Source organism: Canis lupus, chromosome 12, assembly GCF_003254725.2.
Source record: "Canis lupus dingo isolate Sandy chromosome 12, ASM325472v2, whole genome shotgun sequence".
NCBI classification, from domain to species: domain Eukaryota; kingdom Metazoa; phylum Chordata; class Mammalia; order Carnivora; family Canidae; genus Canis; species Canis lupus.
This window is the reverse complement of record NC_064254.1, coordinates 36,191,805-36,216,381: the sequence shown is the minus strand read 5'-3', so window position 1 is coordinate 36,216,381 and position 24,577 is coordinate 36,191,805. Positions and strand designations below refer to the sequence as shown.

The 24,577-nt window shown below is 38.3% G+C and overlaps 2 long non-coding RNA genes across 14 annotated transcripts in view; one reads left to right on the top strand and one right to left on the bottom strand.

Moving 5' to 3' along the window:
• Positions 1–597: 597 nt before the first annotated feature.
• The window catches only part of LOC112658443 (uncharacterized), a 161,457-nt gene continuing 137,477 nt past the window's right edge, over positions 598–24,577 (bottom strand). Inside the window, exons 3-5 of one of the 2 annotated variants that reach the window (XR_007401225.1) lie at positions 19,878–19,994; positions 7,072–7,219; positions 598–808 (exon numbers count right to left, since the gene is read on the bottom strand). This is a non-coding gene — a long non-coding RNA (uncharacterized LOC112658443). The remainder of the gene's footprint in view (positions 809–7,071; positions 7,220–19,877; positions 19,995–24,577) is intronic. The other variant, XR_007401224.1, reaches the window with a different exon arrangement.
• LOC112658445 (uncharacterized) overlaps positions 13,506–24,577 on the top strand; it is a 108,437-nt gene continuing 97,365 nt past the window's right edge. For all 12 annotated transcript variants that reach the window (XR_007401222.1, XR_007401215.1, XR_007401214.1 and 9 more), the window contains exon 1: positions 13,506–13,826. This is a non-coding gene — a long non-coding RNA (uncharacterized LOC112658445). The remainder of the gene's footprint in view (positions 13,827–24,577) is intronic.

Here is a 24,577-nt window from a genome sequence, read left to right as displayed (position 1 = left end):
ACTCACTCTAGAAACTGGGATAAAGTCAAAACCCCTCCCCACCCACCCATTGCTCAAAAAAACTGAACAGGGGCTCCCTGGGTGGCTCAGCGGTTTAGCGCCTGCCTTTGGCCTGGGGCATGATCCTGGAGTCCCGGGATCGAGTCCCGTATCAGGCTCCCTGCATGGAGCCTGCTTCTCCCTCTGCCTGTGTCTCTGCCTCACTCTCTCTCTCTCTCTCTCTCTCTCTCTGTCTCTCATGAATAAATAATAAATCTTAAAAAAAAAAAAAAAAAACTTAACAGCTGCTATGCCATAGAGGGGGTAGTTCTCCAAAAGAAGTTAAGTGTTGTTTTAAATGGGAGCTCTGGATGCTGGGCAGGCACCCAACATATATGCCCCTATATACTCATATAAAATAAGTTTGTAGGGGTTTAAAACAAGTCCAAAGGTTATGTTCACTTTTGGTTTTGAGAGACCAAACCTCCAAAAGGTCAGAGATTTTATGCTACTTTACAAACTTATAAGTTAGCCTGCCATTGTTATATATACACAAACATGTGTATATATATGTGTATATATGCATGCTGACAGAAACACCAGACTTCAGGATCAGAGAACAAACCATTTATTACTCACATCAAGAAGAGCAACCCAGAGCATCTTACATTGGTTCCCTTTGCCTCAATTCCCACAGGGTGACACAATGGGTACCAGGTGTTCACGCACACATGCATCACGGTTTTTGTGCCATAGGAGAGGATCCTTCAAATTATGAGATTCATAGCTTATACAGGGTAGCTGGCACATCTCTCCTATTCCCCCGCTGCTGAGAAAGAGAAAGAGAATTTTAAAACCCTGGAAGGTAAGTGAATGTCTCTCCATGGAAGATAAGTTTCTATATATCTTTGGAGCAATTCACAACCTCTAGCTTCTAAGACCTTTGCTATTCAAATATTCCCCTTGTTCAGAAAGCCCAGATCATGAAGAAATATGAGAATATTCATGGAGAATTATCTTCCAAAAGGATATTAGCAAATTAACCTCCAATTTGGCAACTCCACCACTAAGTTTGAAACTGGTTCCTCAAACATTTACCATAATGTTATCCATTTTATTTTAATTTACCATTTTTATAAGGTAAAATTTTATCCCAAAATGATATTAAAACAAAAGCTTTGTATTTTTGTAGTAATTAACATTTATTGCTAATTAAAATTAACATATATTTGCTGTGAAATTGCCAGTTTAAGTCCTTTGCACATTTTTCTAGTGTTCTGATTGTCATTTAGCATTGATTCATAGAATTTTTAATAATCTTTCCCTGGGATCTTCTAAGAGCAAAGCCTGGAGAAAAAGGTGAATATAGGCATGATTTGTTCAGGAATGCGATCCCAGAAAGTAAGGATAAGTGACAGGAGAATACATGCGGAAGAAGGGAGTATCATTCCAAAGACCAGTTTTCATGTTGCAAGTGGGAGAAATCCACAGATAACCTAAGAAATCTTACAGAATGTGTCTCAGGAAGGAAGGCAGAAGCATTTATCTTTAGTTACACATACCCCATTGGTCAAGGCTTGTCTTGCTGAGTGTGAACTCACCCACACTTCCTGGCACTTGTATATACCTGAATGTTGGATGGTTGCTCTGGGTCCCCAAACCTCAGTGTCAACAAAGTTCTGGAGCAAGAAGAGAGAGACTTACAACATGGGCTTGAGGTGAGCCTATGTCAGGGTATAGCCTCAGAGGCAGTCAAAGACAATCCAGAATCACAGCCATGATTAGACTGTGGGATAAGGCTGAAAGGATGTACCACTGCACACAAGAAGTGTCCAGCATACCAGTGTGCCATGGAGTACGCTATAAGATGGAACTTCTTTCCAGCTTCCCTACCAATGAAATGTCTATTCTCTATGTTTTTCTACATTTGTTCCAGGTTTTAAACTAGGGTAGGAAAAATCCTCCAATAATTTATCTGGTATTCTACTACTAAAATTTTAATCCAGCATCACAGATGGATCAGGGGGTTCAATTAACATCACTTTGAATTTCTGGTAAAGATTTCAATGATTCCTGTGAAGCATTTCCAGAGGGTATCATTTTATCCAAAATTTCTCTATGCCTTTGTATCTCATCAGAGTCCATTTGTACAAGTAACAAATAATTTTTAGAAATCTTAAATGAACTCTCAGGTAGCAATAAAGCCTCATAAATAATTTTGAGAAAAGGCCAAACATGCTGTTTTTATTATTTGTGTATGAATTGGTTTCAACTTCATGATTCAAAGGGATGAAACATAAAAATGTGATTGTCATCAACAAAAATTATGTATACCCTTAGAATGAAGCTCTACCCTAAGCCATATGCTAGTCAATCAGTGGTTGGGGTCACCAAATACCCTCCTACCAGAGTAAAGACCATTTAGTCCCTAAATTGAGGATATATTTGGAGAAGAATGAAGTTAAATCTGGTGTCCAATTAATTCTTCTTTCATATAGGCCCTGGGAAAGCTTTAAATGTTAAGGGCAGGGATTTGCCACTGGGCAGGCAGCTTGCCTGGGCCTGATTTCAAGAGGTAAGGCCCTGTAGGACCCTTACAACAATATAATACTTCATAGAGCCAAATTTAACAAGAATTGGTGAAAATCTTTCAGGATCCCACTAGTTCTGGGCTTCCCCATTAGACTCCTCCCTATTTTACAACAGCCCAAAAAACACTGCTGCTTTCCTGGGCTCTACCCTCTTTTTTAGGGCATTTGGAATATAGTTCATGGGTCTGAATGAGCTACTGGAATGTTTGTTGTAAATCAAGTATATACTCATAGTCCAGGTAGAGGTCCTTTGAGGCCAGGAACAGACTCAACTAAAGCCCCAAGCAGGACCAGAAACAGAGGTGAAAAACACCATTTTTTTTCATGTGTCATGGACATGTGCAACTTAATTTTCCTTCAGCTCACTTCTTAGGTTTTCACAAATTCCTCTCTAACCCTAAACTGGAGGAGTAACTCAGTCCTCACAACTATACCAGAGGAAAGCTGCTCTAGAGGAGAGCTGAGGTTCTATCCCTAACTCAGCATCAGCACCATGACCCTCAAAGCTAGCTACCCTGAAACACCCCACACACACACATGCAGAGCCTTCCACTTTCTCTTCCATTCCAAGCTGCTTTGGAAAGGTAAAGTAAAACAAACAAATGACAGAAGGAAGAAACCCTGTGGGAGTGGGTACTCATTATTGTTGCCATCAACTCCCAAGATCTGATTTGTACCTGCTCATTTCTGTGTCACTGGCAAGAGTTGGGTAAGTGTGTAGGCAGAACCTAGGCATCAAATGAAACCTGTATGTTTAGATTCACACTAATATTTAAACCATTTCAACATAGGCAGTCAGCCATCTCTTGGAACATAGTGGTCTTTGGAGGTTTTGTTGTTTTAATGCTGTCTTGAACCAGCTTTACAGCCCTGGCCACCCGGCTCCCCTTTCTTGAACATCAGTTATGTCCACACCCCAACCACCCCCCCTCAATCAGGCTCTCACACTCAGGCCTACTGTATACTCTCACTAGTCACCCCACAGGGCCAAGCACCAGACAATGAGGGACAACCCCTGTGCCCCAGAGTCAACTGAGATTACTCAAACTAGCCACAGAAACCTAGCTATCCGATCTGCCATACAAGCTCCCCACAGTTCTAGCGGGCGTTAGCTTATTGCCAGGTACAGTCCCCTGTATAGCCTTGCCCAGGAGCAGCCAGAAGGAATTATGAATTATGAATAACAGAGTCATGCCTTTCATCTATCCCAGTGGCCATGTTGTTTCCTCCCCCTAAAAGAATCTTTAAATCTTATCAAAAGTCTCTGTAACACATCACCAATCAAAAACAAATTGCAGACTTTTTTTCTCAACATATTCTTAAACAATGAAGCCTCATTTTTTTTTTAAGGAAAAGCCACAGCCTATTTCCATATTCTGTGAAACATCAGGAAGGCTACTGGAACCACACAATTCAAGCCGCCACATCTAAAAAATTACTTCATCCCTGCCTCCACTCTCAACTTCCCTTTGCAGACAAATCTTTTTAAAAAGGAATCTAATTATGTCATCATCTTAACCTTAAGATGATATAATGGTACATTTTGTTCACGTAACCTTTAATTCTTAGAATAAATTCTGAATTCTAAAAATAAAAACAAGAACAACCAATCACATAGCCCTCTCCATTACCCCTTCCAGGAATCAGACCTTATCTCTTAAAGCTCTGTGGCAGATGTCCACAGATTTCATATCTGACTCTGCAGGTGCTGAGCCTTTCCACTTCCCCTGAAACTTTCAGTTTTTCCACACATACTCTGTTTTGACAAAGAACCATTAAGAATAAGTACTTTTTAAAAGCAACATCCTATAATAAAATGTATTAGCTCATTTCTGCCTTTGGATACCATCCATGCATCCAACATGAGATGACATTGTGCAAAATCCCCAAGTGGGGCTGGCAGCCTGCATGGTTCACCATGTGAGGATGAAACCAAATCACCTTCTCCAGGACCACAGAGATTAAATTATTTTTTTAAAAAAGTCAAAACATAAAAAGGGCTGGATTATTCATTCTCCTAGAACTTTGGGTGAAGAGCTCTCCTTTCATTTTCCCTCCTAAATACAAGAGAAAACAGCTGACCCTCTTCACAGGACTTTCTCTTTTACAAGTCCCCACAAAACCACTGCAAGTCTCTTCATTACAAAGATGTAAATATTAGGGAACAGAGCTGCTCTGTCAGTCTATGGTTCTTTATATTTTTAAAACTCTTAAATACAGAGTTTGGAGAAAAAAATTTCAACTGGAGTTAAGGAAAACAGTGAAAGGTAAATTTCAAAGTGAACATCCTAAGGACTACTAAAGATTTGAATTTGTAAACTTTTCTTCCCCTATTAGAATGAAATTAAGGGCAATTTAAATGGTTTCCCTAAAGAGTATTGGTGCCATTCTCATCACTCTGGTTTCCTAAGGAAAGTACAGTCAACTAAGGATTGTAATTATCCTTGCATAAACAAGGGTAGATATAAAATGCTGAGCATGATACCTGAAATATAAACACCTCTCTTGTTTTTATTATTATTACATCACTATTACTATTATTATTTTCCCACAGGGCTTTCCCTACCCACACAAACTTCTATAAATGCTTTCTTAGGCTCTGCTATAAAAATCATACCAAACTAGCCTAAAAGTTCTAGGTCATGACGTTTAAAGAATTAATAGAGAAAGTATTTGCCATTTCATCTTTTTTTTATGACTCTATAATGAAAAATAATCATTCTGGACCAAAAAAGTGTGTTATGAAGAAAAATAAATAGAAATACTTTCTGTAAAAAAAAAAATACTTTCTGTCCTAATATGCAGACATCATAGTTTTCCCTTACAATTCAAAGAAAAAATTTCATGAAAAAAAAAAACTCTTGCACTTCTGTCTACACTTGTCAACATCTCTCTAAAATTGGCAATCAAGAACTCAGATGTCCCTAATGGTATACATATCATGGAATGTGTCTTGTACTCCCTTCTATGTGCAAAAATACAGCATGTTCTACTAACAGAAAGTCAGCTGTTGACAGCAGAGCCATTAAAACCTAAGTGATCTTTCATTCCAGATCTCCTTGAAATTATTTTGCCAAGAAAATGGAGTTGCAGTATCCTCAAAGATTAGGAGGGAGGACATGGAGGGGGAAATAAAAAGAGAAATAGAAAAATTCTTTGAATTGCTTTTAGACCTCTCTCTCATATTTAGCTATTATTCTTGGAACACAGTTGTAAAAATGTACCCAGAATTGATCCTTTATAAACTCTAGCTTACCTTAGAATTATTAAAGGATATATATTTCTAGATCATAATTCAGAATGACAAAGCTAGAAAATACTCTTCCTTACTAACAAATGTGAGTTATAATTCCTAAACCATTTCAATTTATCTACTAAACTCAACAATAAATAATTATTAACTATAGGGGCCTCTATACTGACTATTCTACATACATAGGACTTTTTGTATGTCATAAGTGATAACAGAAAACCATCATAAGTTCCCAACCAAGGAAAGCAATGAAACAAAAACAGTTCTTGTGGGATGCTTTTCTTGCCATAGTAAGCAAGAATCTGCAATGCCTGCACAAGAGATTTACAGAGATTTCAGGAAAATCTATATATTTTCCTAAAATAAACAATAAATAAAATAAAAATAAATAAACAATTATAGAGACTTCAGAGAAAGCTTATAGCATCTGCAGAAAAGTGATGCTGTGGGTAAGGAAAGAAAAGGTGACCCCTGAGGAAATCTAGAGGAAAACCCAGGATTTGGCATATAATACGATGCATTTGCCTAAGGAGAAGTAATAGTTAGAACTAGCTCTGAGATTGGGGCTGGAGAATGTAATTGCATTCTTACAGTACCATAATCAAACAGAAATTGTTTCTTGTTTTGGCCTCATTATAGAAAATAGAAACATTCATGGTCACAGATCATTTCTCATAATAATTTTCCTTTGCCTTTCACGCAAAATGAAATATAGCCAGAACTTTCTGTTTCAATCATCTTCAGTCATCTCACTATATATGCACACATGCACACATGCAATTCCTCATTTTTTTGAGAAATGACATATATGGTTTACATATACAAACATGTGGCAAGTACCTGTGTTGTGCAAAGTTAATTTATCTTTCCATCATCATCTCCCATTCCTCAACACCCCCAAGCACAATAAGCTCTAGCCTTTCCAAGTGACTTGCTACTTCCTGAATACTTGTTCATGCTTCTTTGCTTAGCACATTATTCTAGATGATGGTCCTTCTGTCAAATCCTCATCCTTCTGGTTCACCTGGAAAGTGCCAGCTCATTTTTCAAACATAGACCACTGGTTCTTCCTCTGTGATACTTTCCTCACATCCTTAACCCTTTCTCAATAAGAATTTTTGATACTGAGAGCTTGATTAAAAAACAAAAACAAAAAACCTACAGTATAAAGAGATAAAATGTCATGGTATCTCAAGGGGCTCATAGTCTAATGGAGTGACAGACAAAAATAAGCAATTATAGAGGTACCTGGGTGGCTTAGCCAGTTAAGTGTCTGCCTTCCAATTAGGTCATGATCCCAGGATCCTGGGGTCAAGCCCCATATGGGGCTCCCTGATCAGCAGGGAACTTGTTTCTTCCTCTCCATGCCACTCCCCCCTGCTTGTGTGCTCACTCTCTGTCAAATAAATAAATAAAATCTTCTTAAAAATGAGCAATTATAATACAATATGAGATGTTCTATAATAAAAGCAGAGTTTTAACAAGGTAAAGTAGCAAACATAAGCAATGAGTTATTTTACTTTCTTTGTGGAAGGCAGGAAAAGCTTCCCATAACAGTCAGCACATTTTCCTAATTATAATAGTTGCCAGGTTTTTTATAATTATTTTTTGTGTCTGTGTGTTATCAGTTCGGGTACCCTGACAACCAGGTGCCAAAATGGAATACAAGAAATTTATTGGGGGGCAACCCGGATGGCTCAGGGGCTTAGTGCCGCCTTCAGCCCAGGGCAGGATCCTGGAGATCTGGAATCAAGTCCCATATCTGGCTCCCTGCACGGAGCCGGCTTCTCCCTCTGTGTCTCTGCCCCCCCTTCTCCCTCTCTCTCTCTCTCTCTCTCTCTCTCTCTCTCTCTCTGTGTGTCTCTCATGAATAAATAAAATCTTTAAAGAAAAAGAAATTTATTGGAGTTAAAGTTTATGAAACATAAAGAAAGAAGAAGCAGGATTCCACAGGGAAAGCTTCTATACCTGATGCATAGCTGACATTTCTGTATAGAAAGGAGAGAGAAACAAGCCCGGGTAGAAAGAGCTTCAGACCTCGGGGAAATGCTAAGAAAGTCTTGGCCAGGCAAATGAGGAAATCTGCCATAAAGATTACCTGTGGAAGACTCCTGCTTCAGGCAAAAATGGTCAGGTCTAGCACCTTCACCATTCTCAGTCACTGACTGGGAGCTTCTTGGGAGTTTGACCTCAGCTCTGAAACTACTTTATATTCCAAAAGTATGGGAATGGTCAGATAACTACAAAAAACAGCGCGTTCTGTCTCAAAGGGATTGCTAAGTGCACCTTCATGACCGCTCCAGTCTAACTTGCTAAAATGCTGTGTTCTTCCAAGCCACAGATCGAGTCATGGTCTATTTGTATTTCCAGCATTTATTATAGTACCTAAAACTCAGTAAGTAGACAACAAATGCTTGATGAAATGACATTTTTAAATGCAATATGGTGAGTTAGGCATTATGGATACAAAATGTATATAAAAATGTTATTACTTATTTTTGGGTCATATAAATCTTATAAAAATATAAATGACACTATCAGGTGTCAAAACCTGGGTGACACAGGAAAAGGTACAAACATAAATTGCTACAGATCCATAAATCTAACACAGAATGGGCCCAGTGGCAGCTCTAAAGGCCTGCCCAATTCCAGATTCCCAAAGACATCTGGATAATAGACTTTTGTTATAGCTTTACAGAAATTAACCTAGGAATGTGTTTGGCCCACACTAGAATAGCTCTGGAGGTTGAGAATGATAGATGTTCAGAGCTAAGTGTACTGAGCGTTCAGTGCCCTCTACCTTTGCAATCATATTATAAATTGTACAACTTTGAAGTTTATGAGATCTGACACGATCCTTGCTCACACTCAACATGTGCAACTGTGTGTCTACTGGTAAATTCCATCTGAGGGTTCTATAAACTTATACCTCAGAGCTTATACCTCAATTTATCATTAAACAGTGCTGTGATTTCTCTACTGTATACTCTGATTAGACATTTCCTTACATTCATTTGAGATAATTAAGTCCCAAGTGGTATCTGTGTTTGGCTCTCTTCAACAATCTAAGCCTATTATTAACATTATGCAGGTTGGTAGCAACAGTGAGACTGATACAAAAATTCTGAGACCTATCATAGCTACGTCTCTGAGAAGAAAGTTCTGGATTATGGAAGGCAGGGGATTGAAACTATATTGAAACTATATCCTAAGCCTATTATTAACACTATGCAGGTTGGTAGCAACAGTGAGACTGATACAAAAATTCTGAGACCTATCATAGCTACGTCATTCTGAGAAGAAAGTTCTGGATTATGGAAGGCAGGGGATTGAAACTATAATGGCAAGCTGCTTCGCTGACCTTCTATGATTTGAGAGGACTAAGACCTTATTACAAGGGATACAAGGTAAAACTCCTCAGTGATGAATAAGTTATATGCCACTAACTTTCAAATCTCTGGGTCATCTGGATAAAAGTTATAAAAACTTGCTATGGCCCAGTAATTCCTGAACACTTAAAACTTGGGGAATGACAGGAGGGACAACAAAGATTGGAATCAATAAATATAAAGATTTGTACCACCTTAACAGCCATATGATGGACTGGGACAGTTAGAAAATGCTTGAAGAAAGAGGTGAATTTCAACCTAGTTCTTAAAAGAAAACTCACAAAGAAGGAAGTGGACATTATGACAAAAAAAGAGAAGCAGAACTAGAAGGAAGCTTATCATGATCTAAGTATGGTAAGGAAATCTTTGCAAAGAATGTTGATAAATTATTTGTTCATTTGTTTTGTCTTCTTCCAAAAAGCATTTGTGGCAGCATATTGAATATTATATTGGGATCAAACTATATAGGGCCTTGAACTTCAGGCAACAGGATTTCTTTATTATTCTATGAAGAATGAAGAGTGTCAATAAGAATTGCATTTGATGAATTTCCATGTTTCAGTGAAGTGTGAAATGATTAGATATATATAGTATTTACATACACACACATACAGGTACACACAGGCCATCCTCACCAACCAGCCTAAGATGTGCAGCCCCCACCTCATGAACATACTGACTTTCATGAAGAGCACCCTCCCTTTTGAAGCAGCTGTGTGCATGTATCCATCCCTACCAACAAGTGGATGTAAACATTTGTTACTCAACAAGCCACAAACAATAATGAAACAAAAAATGGAATCTAAGAATCCATTTTGTATGGAATATCATTTCTATTGGAAGATGATGATTAAGGTGTTTCAGTCTGATCCCCATCAGCATTACTGAGATTCTCTGATTTCTAAACCCATGTTGGCTTTTTTAGTCAACTTAAAAAAAAATAAAATAAAGTGTAAATTAACCAACTAGAATACACCCAAGAAAGCACAGTTTCTTAAATCATGCTTATAATGCAGTGTCCTTATCCAATTAGTACTCCCCAAATCATTTGTGCCTTAGGAACAAGCAACTGGCATGAATATGTAATCTTATCATGGTTTTTCAAAAGCTCAAACTCAAACAATGCAAATTAAGAAATCTATTGCAAGCCACTGACATGTCTAGGTAAGAGTAAATGAAGGAGGAAAAAACACTAGAAATGGAAGAAAAATATAAGGAATACCATAAAGAGTAAGTTGGCAGGATTTGGCAACTGACAAGATGTGAAAATTGAGAGAGAAGTCAAAGCCCAAAGATTTAGGATGATGTTGATAATAGAATGGAGTGCTTTTACCAGAGGAAGAGAGGGAGAAAGAAGAGAACATTAGTTTCCAGAATGGAATCTGTGAGGAAAAGCATAGCAGACAGAAACAATGGACCTGTGAGAGTTTGGCATTTAACTGCCTGGAATCTGCACCTTGAGGTGAATCTGGCACCACTCACCACCTGCCATCTGCTATCTGAGATGACCCATGGATGCCCTAAAACCATTCTCAGAAATGATTCTGGATGTTTATTGATTGTTTTAAACTTGCTTCCATTCAATCTTTTTTGTTTGTTTGTTTGTTTGGTTTGTTTTGAGCTGACCCTAACTTCTGGTTCTATTCTCCACTGATATTCCTGTTCCTAAGCTAAGCACTTAACGTTGATTTTTAGAGTCTCCTGTTTGACTCTTGACTCTTCTTGAAGGACTTAACTCGAAATAACCCCCAGAAATTCTTGCTACCCCAGAGATCCTCCTCTGACCACAGCTCCTATCCTAGCCCATTTTTCAAGTACTCAACTGTGTCCATTCAAACAACCATAATGAAAGAATTTTTTAAAAGCTGGAGATGGCAATGTAGGAGTCATCTAAGAGTCAAAACTGAAGGCATGAATGAAACCATCAGAGCAAAACCACAGAGATAAAAGAATTATAGAACTTTGGAAAATATCTACTTTTAGACCTAAGAAGGAGAGCACAGAACAAAGCAAGGACAAAAAGAACCATCAAAAGATAGTAAAATGGCCAGAATATGGCAGGTCATGGAGTCTAAGGAAGGAAAGAATATTTTTAAAAGATTTTATTTATTTATTTATGAAAGACACAGAGAGAGAGAGGCAGAGATATAGGCAGAAGAAGAAGCAGGCTCTCTGAGGGGAGCCTGATGTGGGACTCTATCCCAGAACCCTGGGATCACGACCTTAGCCAAAGGCAGACACCCAACCACTGAGCCACCCAGGTGTCCCAGGAAGAAAAGAATTTTAAGGAGTAGAGAAGGATAGGAGTTTTGAAACCATGTACAAGAGGTTACGCTCTAAGAAAGTGAAGGGAGTATAGATATGTTAAACTCTCAAGAATTCTGGGGTGAAAACAATGTGAGAAACAGTACAAAAGCTTGTGGGGAAATCAGGTACAAGAGAAGGATTTTTCTTTTCTCTCTCTCTCTTTTTTTTTTTAAAGAATTTACTTATTTGAGAGAGAACAAGAGAGAGACAACAAGCAGGAGGAGTGGCAGAGGAAGAGGGAGAAGCAGGCTCCCTACTGAGCAGGGAGCCCAATGTGGGGTCTCAATTCCAACCAGCCCAATGTGGGATCTCAATTACAACCATCATGAGATCATGACCTGAGCCCAAGGCAGATGCTTACCCAACTGAGTCACCCAGGTGCCCCAAATTTTTCTTTTCTGTGAACAGATAGGTTGAAGCAAGTTTTCAGGGAAATTGTCATTGAAAAATGAAAGCTTAAAAATAAAATGAGATGGGCAGCCCCGGTGGCTCAGCAGTTTAGCGCCTGCCTTCAGCCCAGGGCGTGATCCTGGAGACCCAGGATCGAGTTCCAGGTCAGGCTCCCTTCATGGAGCCCTCTGCCTGTGTCTCTGCCTCTCTCTCTCTCTCTCTCTCTCTCTGTGTGTGTGTGTGTGTCTGTCATGAATAAATAAATAAAATCTTAAAAATAAAATAAAATAAAATAAAATAAAATAAAATAAAATAAAATAAAATAAATAAATAAAATAAAATAAGAGAGGAGGAATAATTGATGGAACAAGCTCACAAGGTTAGCAAAGGTAAAGAATGCCTGAATAGTCATAGTCCTACATTAGGAGTAAATAAAACAATGCAGCATCACAGAGGTTGAAGAAAAAGAAATTCAAAAATGGATAAAGAGGTACTAGCAGCCCCAAATACTAGGAAAAGATGAAGAAGGCAATGTGAGAAAGGACCCTTGGTTGCCTATTAGAGACCAAACTGTGCCATTGAAAGAAGTTTTTTTAGCTGGTTGCTGGGAATAGAAGCAAGAGTGTAGAAGGATAAGAAGTGAAAAGCAGGAGGTAGAGGCAATAAATGTAGACCACTCCTTTGAGAAGTTTTGTGTGAAAAAAAGAGACAAATGGGTAATAATTCAAGAGATGCAAAGCCAAGATATATACGAAGTCAGGGGGACTGCGTGTGTTTGTCCGCAACACGGAGGAGGAGAGGACAATACCAACAGAGAAGAGACTAACAGCACCAAAAAAAGGAATAATTGCTGGAGGGAGGCATGAGGAAGTTGAAAAGAAATTGAATCCAGAGCATAGGCTAAAAGATTAGTCCTGAAGGGAGGATAAACAGCTTGCCTCTGAGAACAAAAAGAAAATTCAGTGAATACATGTACTGAGATATTTTGAGAAAGGGAGTAACTTCTAGCTTAGTCCAAATTCTCCAAAAGTCTTTATGAATGGTTGTCATTAACAAATCAACTATGTCAAGTATAAATCATGCATAACAATCTTAGGTTTCATTTGAATTTTTCACGTACACAGTTTTGTTTGAATTCTGCTTTGTGTCTAGTGCCTTGTCTCTATGCTCTATTTGCATTGGATTGAGAAAGAATAATACACTTAATTTAAACTGAGAGACTAGAGTCATAATAATGAAGTAAAAAAAAAATCACAAGATTTAGGGAATTACTCATTACAGTAAACAGGCCATAGGGAACAAAGGCTTTGTTTTCCTCCTAATAAAAATAAAAAAGAGGAATGATGAGTTTCGAGAATAGACAGGAGAATTTTTATGTTCACTGGGATAGCACTGCAGACTTAACTCCTATTTTCAGAGATGCAAGTCAAAATCCTCTGTGCAGTGTCAGCCCAGGTAGTGAGAGACCTAAGAGAAGGCAGACAAGGAAGAAGATAGCAAGTGTGGTAAACAGAGTTGTTCCAATATAGAATCTTCTCTTTTCATAATCAGCTCTCCACATTCTGCAGGAAGCTGAAAGTTCTGTTTCTCAGACCCCCTTGCAGTGACATCGACTCTTCCAGTCAGATACACATGCATGGGACTTATATTCAGAACTGAATTAAATGGACAGAGAGATCACACTTGAGATATAATCAGCAGGTGCTGATTAGCAGACACTGTGTGACTCTGAAATCAACAGTTCTCAAAGTGGCTTCTGGATTGCCCCATTCTCCAATGGTATGTTCCCGGAGAGGCTGAGGAGCATAATACTGGAGAGAGAGACTAAGACAATGGTTTCCTTGGCAGGCCAGTTCATTCTTGGACGTCCACTAGAAAGCCTGCTCCTCCAGTTATTCCAGGGATTTCTCTAAGCACGTAAGTCTCTATGTTATATCCCTTTCTGCAATTGGTTTCTGTTTCCTCAAACTGGAGCCTGAATGATACAACAGGGCAGAAGGCAGCAAACAACAGCCCTTGGATTAAACTGGCCAGCCACCTGGTTGGGGGTTTTGGAGTTTTTTTTTCTGGGTTTTCTTTCTTTTCTTTTCTTTTATGGCCAAGGAGGTAGGAATAGTTTTTACATTTTTAAGTGGTTACATTTTAAATTATTATATAAGGTACAGTGGCTAGATTTGTTCAATAAAAATACTAGATGCTGAATTAGATCTGTAGTTCAGATAAATAACAAAAAAATCTTTAAATATAAATATGTCCCAAATGTTGTAGAGGGCATACTTATACTAAAAAAAATATTTTCTTTGGCAACTGTAATATAAGCGCCGATAAAATATCCTTGATTGCCTTTCGGCCCAAAAAGTCTAAAAAAATCTCAATATGTGGCCTTTAAGAGAAAGACCTTAAAGGGATCTGTAAAGTTCTATAATAAAGGCTCTCTGCACATACATTCGCTGTTGCCCAGGGCTGCTGAACCAATTCTGCCAGTTTGGGCAATATTTAATGAGCATGTTAGTGCTTCCTTGGGAGTAAACTGGAAAAATCAGAAGTGGCCAGAACAGCTTAGGGAGACTCCTTGGTAATAGATGCTGATGCTGAAGGAAGCAGGCCTCAAGAATGGGACTCACTAACAGAAATCAAGATCTAAAGAAGAGAAGCAAGAGACATTTCTCTCCATGAGAAAGCATACTGGTTCCAGTCCTGATGGAACTAGAAACAGAAGTCTCTAGAGCAAAAACATCTCTGACATGTTAATTTACTGCATTCTGCCTGGATCTAGAGAAAAGGCCCAGAAATCGCTGTGGATCCACCATAAAGGATGAAACCAAACATAGAAGTACACACACACACACCACACACACACACAAAGGAAAGCGATTCACATAGTGTGCCAATTGAGGTATTAAGTCATTGTCTCTCAGTCCCAAATCCACCGTTCTTTCCTCTGTCATGTGATACTGCATTTGGGACTCTACAAATCCCATTTCTGCTATTGCCTCTTTCCCTGTTGGGCTCCCCAAACAGAGTAGAATCTGGAGGAGAAGGAAGGGACTTGTTCCTTCCCATCCATATCCTACGGATCTCCACTCTATAGCCACTCCTTCCAGCAATGCTTCCTTACCTTCCTGCAACAGCATCTGAACCGAGTGTGCAACTTTTCTAGCATCGCAAAAGCAACCTCAGAGATACTAGCACCATCCAGCTGGTACCTCCCCAGGGGCTTTGAAGTTCAACTCTGTGAGGTCCCATCTCTAAGTTACTAAATTTTAATGATTCCAAGCATATTAAGTTCCAATCCCCTTTAAGAGAACTGGCTGTGAAGGGCTTAGTTGACAATAGCCCCTGCTGTGGCTTTCACAGTGGCCACATTACCACAAATGAGCTGAGGTCAAACCCCTACTCCCATCTGCCACTCTCCCCAGTTCTGGGCAATTCCTAAGAATGCCTGGGCACAGTGGGGTATAAGTGCTAGTCTGTTCCATAAGGATGCATAAGGATGTAGGACTCCACTAAAGGGTAACTTTGACTGAGGACCCCTCACCATCCTGGTTGGAACTTTTTTGAAACTGCCCCATTGTCTGAGAATTTTCTGCCCTCCCTCTTTATTCACAGGTATTAGACCTGTCCCAGGGTCTGAAGGCTGTTTCTGCCTACTTCTGCTCACTTACAAATTAGCCTTCATATGTGTTTCTCCCAATAAATCTCTTGTACATCGAATTTCATCTTGGTGGCTGCCTGTCCAATAAACAAACATAGAAGTAATTGTAGTAATCCAGGCAAGGGATGATTCCAGTTTAGAGGAGGACCAGTACACATGGAGACAAATGGACAGTTAGGACATGTACAGACATGTATTACAATGAAAGAATGTACAGCACCTGTCTGTTGTGTGATTAGATGTTGGGGAAAGTGGCATGAGCAGATTTTAAATTATACCAAAATGGGGCATCAGACTACAGTTTCTAGTAACTTTGGATATAACTGCCTCTTGTATTACAAAACAAAGTTTCCTTTGGGATTCATAGAGGTAAATGCCTCTTTTCAAGGTTTAAATCATGGGGGCACCTGGATGGCTCAGTCAATTAAGCATCTCCCTTTGGCTCAGCTCATAATCCCAGGGACCTGCAATTGGCCCCATGAGAGGTTCCCTGCTCAAGGGGAATCTGCTTCTCCCTCTCCCCATTGCTCATGCTTGCTCTCTCTCTTTCTCTCTCTCTCTCGCTCTCTCTCAAATTAAATAAATAAATAAATAAATAAATAAATAAATAAATAAATAAATAAAATATAAATATAAATATAAATCTTTAAAAAAAAGATTTAAATCATGACAGATAATGTTCCCAAGGGAAGTTGCATCAGGGATACACAGAGACTAAATGGCCAGTTACTATACTAGTATTTCTCTCTCTCACCCTTTATCATGAGTTCTTCCTTCCTGAATTATTTTGTGTGCTTTCCATTTAAACAACTTTATTTTTCATGACTCGCTTTGCCCTCAGCAACCCTTGTCATTAATGGTCTCTCACAGTTTCTTTAGCCACTTGGCTTATAGGACAGCACACTCTCTGGGTTCTCTTCCCTCCACACTGGCAATGCCTTCTCAGTTTCTGTTGCTAACTGCTCTTTCTCTGCTAGACTTCTAAATGTTGGAGTGACCCTGGGCTCAACCTCAAGCTTCTCTTCCATTCATATTCACACCTCTCACCTCCTAGACTATTTTATCCAGTCCTGGGACTTCAAATATCATGAATATATTCATGACTCCCAAATTGACTTAAGGAACCTGACTCCCAGACTTCTCTCTGAGCTCCAGGTTTGCTATTCAACTACCAATTCAACATCTTCATTTGAATATTTAATAAGCAACCTAACATACCCAACAGGAACGTTTGACTTCCCACTAACACTCCCCCAGATCCTTCTGCTATTCTCCTCCTATCCCAGGCTCTCCACTCATTAAAAGCACCTCCCAAAACCCAATGGATTCCTTTCCTCTTTAACTGCTCCCCCTCCTTCTCTCTGGAGCCTAACCATAAACATATCTGGACATGTCCTGTCAGACCTAACCTGCACTGGCACTCTCTATTCCCTTTACTAGCTTTCTTTTTCTTCATAGAGGCTTGCACTATATGTGCATGGGTATATATTTTTTGTCTACTTGTGTCAAAACAAAACAAAAACACAAGAATGTAGTCTATCTCTTTGCTCACCACTACTTCTCCAGTGCCAAGAACTGAACCTGGCACATACCAGGCATCATAAATATTTGTCAGATTAATGAATGTCTAAGGGAATATGTAAATGAATCAAGGAGAGCTTCCCACTGCTTTTAATGTTAACATAGTTTTATCTCTTTAGGACTTACATTCTAAAAATCACTTCTTGCTTGCAAGTGGAAGAACTTACTAATAGAGCTCCAGGTCACTGAAGCTATTAATAGAACAGTAATTACTTTTAACATTTCAAGCTTTTATTTTTTTTTGTTTTATACTTCACAAGTATTATCTGCAAACTGAGCAGGTGACTAGCTGAATCTCTACTTTTCAGGATGTCCCAACACTTACCAAAGGAATGGACTTCATGCCAGCATTTTCCAATGAAATTCAAATCCATATTAAAAAAAAAAAAAGGACATGTTCTTTTCTCTTGCATCTGTTAGTTGTCTCATAAGAGTAACCTCTCCCCATTTTCTTCTAATGGATTATTTGATGATTTCTGATCAATATCCTCCAAACTTAAATATTGCCAATGTTATCATTTGTTACCAGACAAGAGTGCACCAGTCCTCAGCCCTTAGATCCATCTCAAACTTGTACACTGTACCTTGAAAACACTCCTTGCCAGTACATTTGGCCCACACTAATGCACATTTGATTTTTAAAAGCAAAACTTTTTCTGGCACAAATAGCTCCCTAAGCAGATGAACCTAGAAGCTATGCCATGAACTGACTGTTCCACAGACATTTAAGAAAGTCTGAAAGTAACATATAGAAGGGTCAGTCATCTTTCTACCAAATGGTTTTCCTGGGAACATTTGTTCAAAAAGTCAATCTTTCCATTCCAAGTTTATGAGAGTTTCTGGGGGAAATAACCTTTATCACTAAGCTGTCAGAAAATCCTAGATGCTGAAGAAGAAGAAACCAGACCTGTAACCAAGAAAAAATGCTTTTAAAGAAAAATCTGTTGCTCCATATTTGAAATGGAAAGCATTCCTTATGCTACAGAAAGTAACTTACATGTTTAGCTGCTGTTGAAAATGATGGATGTTCTAAGTCATTTGAAATACAATTTTCTAAATTAACAGACAAGAATGTATCTTTTGTAAGAATAATTTCTCCTGTTTATCTCATACTTTCCGAAAAAAAAATACTCACTCCGAAAAGCAAATTCAGATATTATAAAGATCAAATAAACTTAAAAGTAGTTTGATTCCTCAAGAGAAGAATATAAAAGATTTCTTTTTTTAAAAAAAGCTATATATTTTGTACATTAATTTCAGTTACATATTTGCCACAGAATACAAACACTGGGACTGTGTCATCACAGCATATGTGATCTTTGACTTTATTTTGGATACTGAGGTAATTTACTTAATGTTTGACTTTTGCAACAAAATTCTGTTTTATAACCTTGCTCAGTGTCACTAGTTACCAGTCTTTATTTTGGTTTTCCTCCTGTGTGTTACCTTTTCTTTATTATGACATTGTCCTACTAAGCTTACATCCTATCATTCCTTCATTCACTCATTCAACAATCCTTGCTTGAGCTTCCACAATATCCCAGGAGCTACACTAGGTATTGGAAATACACTAGCAATCCATGCCTTGAGATACTCATAGTCTCACTGTTTATATTACGATGCCTAGAATTGAGTATCTTTGAGGAAAAATGTTTTTAAGAAAATTTTTTAAAGATTTTATTTATATATTCATGAGAGACACACACAGAGGCACAGACATAGGAAGAGGGAGGAGAAGCAGGCTCCGTGAAGAGAGCCCGATGTAGGACTAGATTCTGGGATTCCAGGATCATGCTCTGAGTCAAAGGCAGACAGACGCTCAGCTGCTGAGCCACCCAGGCATCCCTCTTTGAGGAATATTTTTAGAAAACACACATATTATTTGTTGCCCTGCTTCTTTCCCCCACCAGACTGGAGGCTCTTAAAGGCATATGTCATAAAATAGTCCTCCTGGTTCCTTACAATCTGTCACAGCGCCAGGTATATAGTAAGTGTGCAGTAAACACAGATTATGTCTTCTCATCCTAGACTTGATCAATTCTAAATGTCTCAAGAATATCAGATAAAAGACAATGGTATAAATTAATGGTGTTTCCCCTATTAGCATCTAGAAAGGAAAAAGGAGTCTTAGATCAAATTAGAAATCATCATGACCATCCTGAAACAAATTAAAATATGAAATGGAGCTGGAGTTTGACTTGGCCTGGAATATTATATTTCTGAGAGTACTCTAATTGTTCATAAAACCAGGATTATAGAGATATAGTCACAGATATGTTACAGATTTTCTAGGACTAGATAGCTGTTTATTATATCTCTAATGTACATAAATCTGATTAGAAACCCTAATCCCAAAGTCTTTGACCAACCATTTACTATAGCACAAAGTCCACCAGTGAAAGAGACATTATTCATTCGTCCAATCAATAGATATTTACTGAGCACTTACTGTGTTCTTGAGAATGGACTGAAGTCTGCATTAATACCAGTCACCTTATTTAGTAATTTGTACAGTCCCAGTAGAAACTACTGTGCTAAATAGTTTGGCCTATTGGGCCTCAGGAGCACCAATTTCCCTTTCAGCACAAATCTCAGAAAACAGGCAAGCAACCTGCCCATATTTAATGCTGGTCTTCTAACTCCAGTTCTTCTCTACTTGTGCTAGAGTAAGCCAATAGAGACACAGACAAGAGAGCCATCCATACACCAAAAAGTTCAGCTAGTGTGCTTACCAGGATATGTGGCCAATTCCATTTTCCATTGGTCTCATCCTGTTTAGGAATTCCACAAGTTGGGTTATCCCTTAAATGACGGACACCATAAAGTGTGGTATTTACCCATCAGCATGACTGGAGGGAAAAAAATGAAAGCATGTATCTCATCAAAAAGTATCTACAGAAAGGTTTTACTTATAATCTCTTATTCCTCCCACCAGAAGCACCATGGTATTTCACTGAGAATTCCATGCTAACTCTTCATTGAGCATTAAACTAAGGAGAGAAAAGATTTTAAACTTACATACCCAAACACTCACACACTAAAGATACTGGAGAGTAGGACCAACATCATTGTGCTCAGAGTCTTTCCACCAAACCCACGTGTGGTCCCAGTCTGCTGAGGCTGAGCCATAGCAGGCAGGAAGTTATGAAGTATGCTGTCTCCTCTCTTTCCCATAGAATTTCATTTCACTGTCACCACAAGCAAGCCAGGCTATATGCTATATCACCATTTATCTCTGTAATCATCTTTCCCATCAAGACAACAGCAGTTAGGTTACCTATATAAAGTGTCCTAATTTTCAAAAGTGTACTCAATGCATTTGCCACTTTCTCACAAACATACTTTGGTGTTAGAAAAAAAAAAACAGAATCTTACTATATGGTTCTATTACATGCTTAATCTTTCTTTCCCTGTCTTTTGCCCCACTAGCCATGATGTCCCCAGTCCTACAAATGTTTTCAAGTCAATGCTGCTTGCATTTCTTAAAATGAAACCCCCTTCATCCAGTGCTGTGATTGGTAAATGGTAGTGTGTAGCTTCTCTATTTGATAAAAAGATGCACTAGGATTGTATGGTATGGCTTGGCAATCAGCCATCAAATAGAATAATTCCCTTTAGAAAACCATACAGTTTTGTTTTCTTCCTTCTTTCTCCTTAAACCATTTGTTTGGACAGAAGATGAAAAAATTTCATTTAACCATTATTTTTCTATTTTATAGTTTATGGAAATTGCTCTCAAAAGAATTAAAAGTGTATTATTTGTGTCTCTTACTCATTACGTGGCATATTACTGGGACTTCTTTTTTTTTATTTTAATTTTTATTTATTTATGTTAGTCACACAGAGAGAGAGAGAGAGCGGCAGAGACATAGGCAGAGACATAAGCAGAGGGAGAAGCAGGCTCCATGCACCAGGAGCCTGACGTGGGATTCAATCCCAGGTCTCCAGGACCTGGGCCAAAGGCAGGCACTAAACTGCTGCGCCACCCAGGGATCCCATTACTGGGACTTCTTAAATACTCTGTCATAAAGACTTTTTGAAACTTTACTATTGAAACTATTTTCATTTACCAAAGTAATTTAGAAATTCCAAAATCTCAACAATAGGTATTCAAAACTCACAAAGCTTCAGAATGTATATTCTAGTATCTTCTATGAAAATGCTTCCTGGAAATCTATTTTCTTTAAATAATTCTTTTCACAAAAGCCTGAAGTCTTTTTTTCTAGCTTCTACAGAAGTTTCCTCTTACTTCAAGCAAGTAGGTCTGACATGCACTCAGTACTCATAACCTTGCTTAGCCTGTATTCTTTGGAAACACACAATGATTTCTGACTGGATTTAATCCTAACAAAACTGAAATCTTAATATTAAAAAATTAGAGTAGTTACATAGAAGACAACTTCATGTAAGATGCTTGTAGTAAATGGTCCTGTTTTTTTCTCCCCAAGATTCACATTCCCTCTTTCACAGAAATTTTTGAAATTGTTTTTGAAAATTTCAATGAACACTTCACAAAAATGTAAAATTATCATACTTTTTTCAAAATATGCTAATATTATCAATTTGAATTCAAAATTTAGTAGTATAAAGCCAGTTATTCAGCAAACATGAGATGATCCAAAACATTTACATTATTACAGGCTACATGTCAGAATCATTATGGCAATAAATTAGTTGTTGAAAAATAAAATAATTATTCCTATTAATAGCACACAGAATATAAAGCTAACTTTAAGAGCTGATTAACTATTTAGGAGTCAGATATAGAACTTCAGGAAGAATTTTTGTCCCCTCCACACACTTCCACAAAATAACTGTCCTCTCTCTTTTTTTTTTTTCTTTTTCTTCCTCTTCTTCTTATTCTCTAGAATTTTAATTCAGTAATTTCCAGACTTATAGATTTGGCCAACTAGAAAAATTATTTTTTGTTAAGAAAAAACTTTCCACAATTCTTTGTTCTTCTACATGTGACACTAGCTGCCTCTTGTTTCAGACTTTTTTCGAGAATGCGTATATGGCAAATAGCCTTGTGGGATAGAGATAGCATCACCTCTCTCCTGACCAATGGGCAGGCATGCTTATTGCCCATTATGGAAGATGCAAGTTCCATAAACTCAGGGTTCCTCTTTCCTAATGCTACTCATTGCATGTGCTACTGCCATATGGCCCTCTTTGTATTAGGGACTCAGGGAATGGATGAAAATATGCTGATGTCCATGCTGTTCATTATGGCATGAAAGTAAAGTCCTTTGTCTCTAATTCAGGAGTTTCTTATCTTCTCCCAGGATCCATGAAACTGTAATATACTAACTTTTTAGGCTGCAAGCATCATAAAACCTCAGACCCTTCATAGTTCTTGGTAGTTTTTAAAAATACTGACCCAAATAATTGCCAACTTTCTCCAAATTTTAATTTAAAAAACACAAATTACTACCATTTCGTATTACCATCCTCATATGAAAGAAAGTAAAAAAGCTAGAGTCTCATAATAAAGGACAGAGCAAGAAAATTTTGGTCAAGGACCAGTAACTTCCCAGGCCAAAGACTTCCAGGAGTTTGGGCAACACATCCTAATAGTGTTGCCTCAATTTCAATTCTACTGGCCCTAAGGGATAGTGCTTCCGGAAGTCCAGAAGGTTGTTAAGTAAAATCTGTTACCTTACCTACAGTCAAACTGTGCAGCTCTCATCAGACACCTTCAGGTTCATGAAGGTAGTTTCTTGTAACAGTAAAGGAGGAAGACATGAAGACCACCCAAAGCTCAGGAAAGACACTGTCTTCCCAACCATAAGGCTCAGTAGTCTCTGAGATGGAAAATGAAGAGAAAATGCTGCAGGGATGGGGCCTCCTGCTGTCTGCTTTGTCTGCTGCAGTGGCAGAAACAGGCAGTTATTCTGGGAAGCTGCAATGTCAGGTAGCAAAATCCCTCTGTTGCTGCCAAGTCTAACATTTGGTTACAAAAAAAAAAAAAAAAAGAAACAGCATCTGGAAATACTTTTTTCTTCTACTGGATGGTATTCCATACGGACAGTCACTTCAAATATATATTGAGAAGCCAAAGCTTAAATCTACACCAATATTAAGGAAGAAGGAAGAAAAAAGAAAACTTGGCAGAGTTTTTTCCTAAAATAAGCATTCTATATTCTAAATCCCTAGAAGGAAGTTTGGAACTTGTCTCAGTTACTCCCATCTCTCCATACAAATTGGACTCGATGGGCCTTTGGAACCAGTTAAAGAGCTCCTCAAATCAAACTGGTGTTCTTCAAATTTTGGCTATTCAGGTGAGAAATAAGGCAAAGCTTCCTGGTGGCAGTTCAGATCCTTCTTCATTTTCCTGTCTCTGCTCATAATTATAAGGGATTTGAGTCACTAATAATGAAAAATGGTAGGGAAAATATCTAATTATGATCATGATTACCAACAACTGACTTGAAAATTCTTTTTTAAAGCAGCTAACAAGATTTCAGATTCTTCAGGCATTATAACCCCCATTACTTCCCGTTCCTCTCAACATATCACATTTCTTGTCTTGTTACAAAGAATTCTGAGCCCCGTATAAACAATTCTTCTACAGTTCCATTCCACAGATAAAGAAATACTCTTTTCAGACCAGAAATACTCCCTTCCAGCAACTGGGCTCAGTAACTCTTTCACTCTAATGCTTGCCTATGTGCTTAAAAAAATCCCTAAGAAACTGGAAATTGACATAATCCCTAACCCTACTGATGTAAAGAATAAACAAGCTCTGTATTCTAAAAATCTTGGCTGGTTGACTTGAAGGTAACTTCCTCCCTAAAGGCCTTTCTTAAAGAGGAGGGGGGAAAACAGTAAAGTAAGAAAGCTTCACTGGGAAAGGGAAGATCTCCTCCACAAAGTTATAAATTTCTCCAACATGCTTCCATACAAAACACCCTTAGTGTACTGTACTCCTTCAACCTTGCCTTTCCCTCTACCCCTGCCTCCACCTCCCCATCCCTGTATTCCAAGACTGTTCTCTCACCATATGACCTTAGCACCTGCTGCCCACTTTGGATAACACTTCATTGTCTTCATCTTCTAAAAGTCCTCCCTAATGCTCGGGTTGTTTCTAGGCAGTTTTGCCATAAGGATCTTTGTGGCAAGCATTTCCACCACAAGCATTTTTGTTGCCTAACTGGTTAGCCATAAGGCAATTTGCCATCAAAGACAAAAAAATAACTGGATGACAGTTTGTTGTTTCTTCAATTGGCTGACACCTTGGTTTCATTTCTCCAATTGACACAGTACTCCCATATTACATTATTGAACCTTAGCCCTCATAATGGTCTAAACAGTGGTGCTGAGTCTTGAATCCACATTTCCCATAGAACTTTAGATATCTATCAAGGGACATGTAATGATACACCAAGAGTGTAGAAGGCTTTCACAACAGAACACAAAGCTAAGCTATAAA